Here is a 9,879-nt window from a genome sequence, read left to right on the forward strand (position 1 = left end):
TATTACTGGCTGAACCCGATTCAATACTTGCCGCACTTGGCGCCTGAGAGTGACTCTGTGTGGCCGGATGGCTTGATGCGAGTGCTTGGGAGGCACGTTCTGCCTCGAGTTAAGGGAATTGACACGGTGGCATGCACAATGAGAGCGTGGGGGATGTTGATGCAGCGATCTAGGGTCACTGTGCCCTTTGCTCCTTCCTTGCCTGTCATGGCGATGGCTGATGATCAGATGTATCGGGATGGTGGGGTACGCGGGTTTCTCCGAGATGCTGGCATGACTGAGCTGGCAGTTTGGCTGGCGGATGGCCGTTTGCTTGACGTCTCTGAGGCGCTGGCTGGCTGTGAGGGTACGGCATTACAGCGCATGTATGTTCTTCGGGTTTGTTCCCTTTTGCGGATCCGATTGTTCGGCCCGACTGGGGCCCCCTTGGAGTTTCGCGCTTTGGAGGTTCTCTGCAGTGCGCGGTCACCTAGCAGGTTGGTCACTAAACTGTATAACTGTATGCAAGAGCAGTGGAGTGGCTTCCTGGAATCTTCCAGGATTGCATGGGAGAGAGATTTGGGGGAGCCCATCTCGGAGGCTATGTGACACGACTGCTGTGCTCATATGAGGTCGTTGTCTCCGAATTATAGGATTAGACTGCTGCACTTTAAATTTTTGCACCGACTAAACTATACCCCTGGGGGGCTCTATTCCTTGGGGTTGTGTGAGGATGCGTGTTGTGCCCGCTGTCGGGCGCCGGATGGGGGTTTTCTGCATTTGGCATGGGATTGCGCGGAAAATCCATGTTTTTTGGGTAGAGGTTTTACAAGCGATTTCTGAGATGGTCGACCTGGAGATACCTGTTTCTCCCAGGGTTGCGCTGCTTGGGAGCGTGGAGGAGATTCTGGGGCCGTACAGGTGTCTGGTGGGTCTGCTTTTCCTGCTGGCCAAGCATAGAGTTGCAATGTGCTGGGGTGGGACCAGAGTGCTGCGTAGATCTGAATGGTTGCGAGATGCCGCCTTTTGTCATGATCAGCTGATGGTTTTCTGGAACTTGATGCCTGAAGGGTCTCGGCCCAAGGATATTTGGGCACCATTGAATACATTTTTGGCGGCCCGGAATGAGTAAGTGGAATAGTTGGAGAACCCCACGCTTGAGCCTTATTCCCCCCCCTTGATCGGGTATAAACCTGCGTTATTGAGTCGGACTGGTATAGTTTGGCTGTGCGCTCCACCTGTCTTTCTGTCTGTTCTTTCTGTTGTTCCCCCCTCCGCTATGACATGCTTAGTCCTTTGCTGCTTATAGCACGCCTCCTGGACTATTGCTGTGGACTTTGCTATTCGACAATTGATGGAGGAAGCTTGAAGTAGTGTCCCTAGATATTGACGCTTAGTGTGAGAATTATTTGTTGACTTCCCCTTGTGGAATCTGACACTGATGTAATTGAAGGGGGATGTTGCATACATTATTTGTTGTAATGATGAGGGGGGCTGTTTGTGTTAATGTATGTTTTACATGATAAAAGTCAATAAAAAAAAAAAAGATGGGACAACTTCATAGTGTATTAGAAAATGTGCAAGAGTGATGTTTGTACAGCGCACATCTTGAACTGATGTATTGCTGATATTAATGCTTCGTGTTTAATTCTCTGAGGAGCTACATTACCTACATGTATTACAGTAGCTACGCGTTATTATATATCAAAGCAAGTTAAAACAAGAATAGTTTCTAAAAAAAATTACAGATTTAAGTTAAGGGAAAACAGGATGCCCTATTTCAATGGTAATACTGCCTGCTTCGCCTGATGTAACAAAGAAACCGATTTCAGGAGAACCTGAACCTCTTAAGTGAAGGCAATTACACACATTAAAAAAACACAACGGTCTGGAAAAGCCCATAGAATTCACATAACGCAAGTGAACTGCAAAGCTCAGCTGCCCAGAAACTTTCACACATTGGCCTAACTAACCGTTCAGGCTTTCTACATTTTTCGTTGCCGCCTGGGGATCGGCTGGCCATTAAGACCCTTCTGAGTGCTGTGAAAGTCCTTGGAGAGAGACGCAATTGTAGTGTGGTAATGATTTTTCAAACTGTCTGCTCTAGAGTGTTTGAAAAATCATTACATTCATACCGCTTCAAGCACTGCACTGTCAGAGCACCCCGTAGGGTCTTCACTGTCCTCCCATCTGCAAAACATGCATTTGAAATGCAATGGGTCTCACGTTTGTTAGAGCTATTAGCGTTGTAAATTCCTAACTGGACTGTTCTTGCCACACAAACTGAAAATAAAAAGTAAAATATTTGACATAAGCGAGCCGATTCAAAGTGCCACTGCCGCTATGAGCACCAAGGAGAGACACAAAAGGAAAAAGAAGTTTGCTTGCAGTCAAAGTTATCGGCAAAAGTGCAATTATAACTGTAACAGGGGCAATGTCCAAGGCGGTAACTAAACTGCCCCAAGGAGGGATAAACGGGAAGCATTTTCCAACTAAAACAAAGGATTTTTGAAAGACTAGCCCATGAACGGGTGATAGTGATGGGCGTGTAGTGATCATGGTTAAAAGTCTAGATCTGTACCAATATGTTGAAAAACTATGCTCGACCTAGAAACTGCAGCTCTGAGCACCGCCTCCTCTTTGTAGGAGGAGTGGGGGGTGAGGAAGGAAGGGCCTTTGGACTGTGCTGAATAATGGGGAGCAGAAATCACATGAAGGCCTGGCTTGTTTTCGGCTCGTGTCCAAGTGACCTGTGCTGAGCAAGAGACAGGTATCCGGCTCCAGCCTAGCTCAAGCCTTCAGTGGCTCATCCACCTCTATTTTTGAAACACTTACAAAAATAATACATTTTCAGGCAGGTTTGAAGGGGTTTATGTTATGCATATGTTCCATTATTTGAACAAGGCATTTGAAAAGTTAGTTTGGGAACAATAATTCAAATTAAAGCCAACTTGATTGACCAAAACAGCTGTGTTTTATCATTGCACATTCTAGTGTTGTCCAAGTACCTCAAATCGTCGGATGTTGCAGGCAGATACCAACCTCCTTTAAGAGATACAAGAAATCCTGGACCTATTTGTGAATTATAGCCACAGAAAACAATTGCAGTGGGCAGTGTAGAGATTAAAGGGAGTACAAAGTAATCCCCTTATGAGATGTAAGCAGTGATGTTACTGAATGACCTCCTTTGCAGACATTATCACATCCAAAGCATCACTATACTCTCCTAAGCCAACAACACCCCACTCATCTCTTGCGAAGGATCTGCAAAATGAAAAAATTAACTTCCACGACGCCATGAACGAAGTAGCCGCATGTGTCAAAGACAGCTGCCTCAAACTCAACACCGATAAGACTGAGGTCCTGATCTTCAGGAGAAACACCGACATCTGGGACCACTGCTGGTGGCCAGGCCAACTCAGGCCATCTCCCACCCCATCGGACCATGCCAAAAACCTCAGCATCATCCTAAACAACCAACTAATGCTGAAATGTTAAGTGATCTCAGTAGCCTCCTCCTGCTTCTGCATACTCCAGTTGCTCGCAGAACATTCAAGTGGATCCCCAGCGATGTAAAAAAAACAGTCATGCACAGACTAATCACCAGCCACCTCATCTACGGCAAGGTCCTCTATGCCAGAATCTCCTCCCAGTTACTTCAATGTCCACAGATCCTACCGAAAGAACACTGTGGCCATACTCATCCTAGATGCACCAGCATCACCCCCCCACCTCAGAGACCTTCATTGGCTCTCGGTCCAGAAGAGGTGCCAATTCAAAATCCTCACTCTAGCTTACGAAGCTCTACACAATCAAGGACTCTCCTACATCAACCACAGACTTAACGTCCTCACCCTGCAAGATAGCTACGCTCCACAAAACTGAATCTTGCACACGTATCTCGCATCCATCGTGCCCTTAGCAGCAGGAGCTGTTTTTCATACATTGCAGCCAAGTCCTGGAATGACCTACCCCTGCACTCAGAACAGCTCGTTCCTTAGCAATGTTCAAGAAATGGCTCAAGACATGGCTCTTTGACAGAGACACAGCCCCCTCAGCGCCCAGAGACCCTTTGGGGTGACAGTTGCCGTGCTTTACAAATCTCTGATTGATTGTCATCTGACATTTGATCAATGATGGCATGCCTCAGGTAACGAGGGGCATATGATAGGGGAGTCAGGTATGTTGTGCTCACTGTTAAACCTGTCATCCCTGGCGTGGTCTCCTCTAACTTTTTGCCTATACTTCCCAGGTTGTCGCTGTGTGCTGGACTCTGTTTTTGCTGTTTTTCTTACTCATAGGCACTTCACCTCTGCTGACCAGTGCTAAAGTGCAAGCGCTTCCTATGTGAAATTGTGTTTGTAATTGGCTTGTCCATAATTGGCATATTTTATTTACTAGTAATTCCCTAGTAAAGTGCACTAGATGTGCCCAGGGTCTGTAAATCAAATGCTACCAGTGGGCCTGAAGCAGCTGATTGTGCCACCCACATGAGTAGCCCTGTAAACATGGTTTGCGGTCTCTGAACTCACAGTTTAAAAATACATCTTTTAGTGAAGGTGATTTTTAGATTGTTAGTTTGAAAATGCCACTTTTAGAAAATAGACATTTTCCTGCTTGAACCATTCTGTGACTCTGCTTGTTTGTGGATTCCTTCTCTGGGTCAGACTGACAGTTTGGCTGTTTGTGCATCTCCAATAGACAGTGACACAAAGGGTGCTGGGGTGTAACCTGAATATCCTGATGGGCCACCTGGGCTAGGCTGGAGGGAGGAGTGGTCACTTACACCTGAAAGGGCTGTGCCTGCCCTCACACAAAGCAGTCTCCAACTCCCTGATGTGCGTCTGGAGCCAGGCCTGGGCAAGGCATGATCCTGTAAACAACAGAGACTTTTCTTTTAAATTGGGCAACTTTAAAGGTGGAAAGGGGTATAAGTAGTGAACCCAAAACCCCAGACTTTAGATCACTTCAAGGATTCAAATGGAATCTTCGCCAGGAGAAGAGCTGAAAGAGAAACGGTGCCCCTCCCTGTGACTGTGTTGTGTTGGGCTATCCTGCAGTTGCTGCTTCTGCCTGAGAAAGGGGACAAAGCCTGGAATTTGTGGTATATTCCTGCTTGAGAGGTATCTCCAAGGGCTTGGACTGAGCGTGCCCCCTGTTCTGAAGTCTCAGGGCCATCAAAGACTTCCTCTACCAGCACCTGGACTCTCTGCTGCAACTCCTACCCTGCCAAGTGGTGGCTAATCCAGTCCCTGGGCCCTTCAAAGGAGAAGCTGGTGAAAAACCAAGTGCAGCGACTTCGGACGACTTCGGACTGACACCGCTCCACTCCATGAGTCCCAAAGTGCCGCGTCACGGACGTCTGTGATACCCGACTTCGCCACACCACACCGGATATCAGCCCCGTCGGAAGTGCTTGGATCCAACCCTTCGCACAGACGCCACCTCACCTCCGCAGCAAGGACCCAACACTTCGCACCGATGCCTCCTCTTCTTCACTCTGCAGCACCCAAACCGGCATTGCAGCAGATTGTTGGGACACCTTGATCCCTGGCTCTGTGCACCGCCTTGTTTCTTCATTTTCACAAGGTACTGTACCTGGGGGTCTTTGTGACTCCGTGATGCCGAATTGTTGAGAACGACTCCGTCACAACGCCTTGATATCACCAATTCGAAGCATTTGTGTGTCTAAGCACTATATTGAAGTTTCATCTTTGAAAAAAATCATAACTTTGCTTGTGTATGTTGGATTTTTGTTGTTTTTGGCTTGTTTTACTCAGATAAATATTGGCTATTTTTCTAACCTGGTGTTCAGTTCTTTTGTGGTGTTATCCCTGTATTTCTGTGTGTTTTGATACAAATACTTTACACATTATCTTTCAGATAAGCCTGACTGCTTGTGCCGAGCTACCAAGGGGGTACACAGGGGTTATCTTAAGTGAGTATCACCCTCGCCCTGACTAGAGTGAGAATCCATGCTTGGATGGACAGAGTGCAAACTGACTGCCAACCAGAGATCCCATTTCTAACAATCACCTTAAAATAACTGGGGATTCTTAGAGGTTTTTTAGTTTGTTTTTACTATTCACATAGTATCACTTTAGATGCAGTCTGAAAGGACATTTCTTTTTTTATAAACAATATTATGAGCAAAGTTAACTATAACCAAATGTTTAATTGTGTGCATGCACACACAAAAATCCTCCCAATTATATACTTATTGTGAGCTTGTATGCTGTGAAGGGTAAACCACATACTCACCTTTACTGTGTCGATAGGGTGGCCCACAACCAGTCCCAGAGCACCTGAAGAAAAAAGATAGTGGGTGAGATAGTTAGCACTCAGCTCTCACTACCTTATTCATTATCAATAGATCATAGAAACAATTGGTAATAAATTAGATGAATGATACAATTATCTATTAGTAAAGATATTAGAAACAGGACGTGCTCCATCAGATGCAGTTTAACAAAGTAAAATTGTTCATTTTTGTGATTCAACTCATATTTGGCGCAGTCTGTGATTACAGACTATTGTTGGTGAAAGATAAAAACCACTGGGTTAAGTGTTCCTCATTTTCTTCATCTTTGTTTTCCATAAGCGTTCAGCATAAATGGTTTACTAATAAGCAAAATATGCAATGCATGTTTATTGCATAGGTAGAATGAACAGGGTTCAATAACTGCCAAGTAAGTTTATTTAGTCCACTCAAATATGGTAGGGCCCCATTTTCCTGTTGCACAAGAAATTGGATGACCTTTGAGGAGTGCGACCACCTCACTGCAGGTCATTACAGACATTGTCTCCTGTCCTGAACCTTTCACCTACAAATCAGTGATTTCAGGTGGGTTATTCTAGTTAGTCCCAGGAAAGCAATACAAGGCTATACAATCCAGAATTAATGTAGCTATCGCAGAAATATATAGGAATGGAAATTGTGTCTGTACCGAGCCAGAGGGAGGTGGTCACTCTACCCTTGACAAAATTTAAAAGAAGATTACCAAATAAGAGCAATTTAGGGAAAAAGACGCTTCTAATTCTCAAACAATCGTTCAAAAATGTATTCTTGATGGATACATTTGAAGTTAATCTTTGAAAATGTTCTGGAAATTTACAGAGAATTTCAGAAGTACTACGGACAAGATGATCCAGGAATTTTCACATGCATATATAGCAATGTATGCTTACATGTAGCAAGTGGACATTTACACATGATTCATTCAATGCAAAGTGCATTTGCAATTTACAACGGTTGATGGTTACTGAGAAAATATTTCCCATAGCCACCAAATCAATTGTGAAAGGGTTATCTCCCATTTCCACTCTAACTTTGACGTGGATATTATCTCCTACCTTATCCAGGATCAGGGTGTATGTGTTAATATGTGTAAATACTGGCAAACTTATTTACAGGTGTTTACCTACTTACACTTGCATCTGAGCCTGGAATAAACAAATGCCCCTATACACTATGGTGCCCTTCCTGCAAACAGATTTGGCTTCGTGCGAAATCCCACCATACTGAAATCATATCAGAAATTAAAACATCCCCTCAGGAGTGCGCATTCACTTTTTAGTTCAGACAAATAAATACAAATGTTTGCGCGGGTTCAATTTAGCTGCATACATATTTTGTGGATCTGGTTCAAAGATTTTTTGTTTCTGGAGAACATGCTCTCTCCAAGGCCTGGACCCGTAATCACGTGGCTGTCCTGTTTTTGAAAAACTTGCAATCTATGAAAAAATGATCCTTCATTGTTAAGGTTAATTCTTGTATTGTAGCAGTCCCTTTGTAGGAAGCGAGCCTACACTTTTTTTTTAAATGTAATGTATTTTTAACTCTGGCTTGAATGACAGCTGTATGCATGACGTATTCTTACTAGTTTCTTACACTACACATAAAATTGGCTTTGACTTACCTCGAGCATTATTATTCTTTCACTTCTTGCCACTAGGTGTTTGTGTATCATTCAGCACCCACGTTGGAGTGCTCCCATGAGAGACTATTTTACAACATTCAGTGCAAATTGAACGCAACCAATGTATTTATTTTTCTAATGTAATAGATTTTGTAAATGTTTTTGTGAGGACTCAGGTGTCAGCCACAAACACCATCACCTTTACTACCATCATCGCTAACTACCACCACTATTACTAGCATTATTACAGCCTTTACCATCACAATTAAAACCATCACTTCCATTACCTTTACAATGAGCACCATTATTATGACCATTACCATCACCACAGCCAGTGCAACCTTTACTGTCACCACAATCACTACCAACATTGTTATTACCTCACTGATCCCTCCACTACCATTAAAACAAGCTCATTTGAGAATGTCTGTTTTTGCATGATTTACCACATGGAAGCCAGGCCTGTTGGTTTTGTGCCTGTTTTAGCTTTTCGGGCTTCTTAATGCAGTCCAATTTCGATCTGCAGCCATTGTCCCTCTTTTGTTAATTCCAGTGTTGAGCATCTGTAAGCGGCCATTGTCATAGTTGTGAATGTCCACATAGAGGAAATGTTTAATTACAAACGTTAAATAAAAGCCTTCACGACCCATGAAACATTCTGGGAGGTAACACTGGCTAACTGAGACCTAGTGGATTCCGCAGTGGGATAGAGACCAGGGCAATGCTAGCAAGCGGTCTTTGTAGAGATAGGAAGTGCAGATGGGATCACATGAGACTAGTGGGTCCATAGAGACAATAGCGCACTTGACAGGGACATACAAAGGAAGACAGTAGTGTGTATCATTGTAGGCCATGGTTTTCTATGCTGTCCCTCATGCCCCTTCACATAGTCAGCAACAGGGCCATATCCACGGGATGGGGTGGCATTTTATTACTAATCTTTGCTCCCACCCAATGACCAAAGGTAGCTGAATGACCAACGATAAAAATGCCTTTTTCGTCTTTGTACGTGTGCTGCTATTTAAAGACACTGGTTAAATGTCAGGCTTTGTCTTCTGACAATTTGCTGCTTGCTCTATTAATGTGGAGGCGTTTCTTTCTCTGACTGCAAAGTGAGATGATTTTGTAAATTTAACTGTGTGACAATCTCGCTGTGGTACAGGCAGGGCCACTGAAATTATGTGACAGGGGAGGCCCAATTATGCACAGGTTTGACTAAATAAAGTGGCAAGAAAACACAAATTATGTGGCTTGATGCAGCACATTTTGTTATATATTTACTTTGCCATTTTTACACATTATCTCTGTCTGAGCAAAGTTTTCACTTCATTTTTACTAGTTCCTCATCTAAACACAGCTATAAGTAACTGAAAGGTGATAAGTCAACCTTTGCAAATGACCTTCCATTGTGCGATAGCACATGTTGCAACGTTTTTAGTAACTTTTGATCAGTTGGAGCTAGAAAGAAAAAAAGGTTTTGTTAAAATCTGCAAATTATGCAACCGATGATGGATTACGTGGCATATGAGACAAATGTATCATTATGCAGAAAACACCATGGTCGCAGAATCACATTATTCCAGTGACCCTGCATAAGGGGAGTGTGAAAAGAAAGACCGTAGGATGTCAATTTGTTCTAATTCACAAAACATGTAAATAACTGTAAATAAACTTTAAAAATGTTTTAACATATATCAGCAGTTATGAAAGCACGAATGAAGCACATTTAGCTTTTCAATTCTGAAGTGGGATGAAATAAATATATTAATAGGATTAAAACAAATCTTGGTGATGCACAAATTATAAATATTGTATTTTATTAATGTTGTATTGTATTGTGTTTGTATGGTATTGCATCATTTGGGTACCACTTACTACCTCTATGTGTGTCACTGACACGCTTACGTACATTGGCAACAAGCTATGTATATAGGGTGGTGTGTGGTTGGAAGGGTGTTGCTTTTATTTTGTGATCCTATTT

The sequence above is a fragment of the Pleurodeles waltl genome, chromosome 9 (assembly GCF_031143425.1).
Source record: "Pleurodeles waltl isolate 20211129_DDA chromosome 9, aPleWal1.hap1.20221129, whole genome shotgun sequence".
Lineage (NCBI taxonomy): Eukaryota > Metazoa > Chordata > Amphibia > Caudata > Salamandridae > Pleurodeles > Pleurodeles waltl.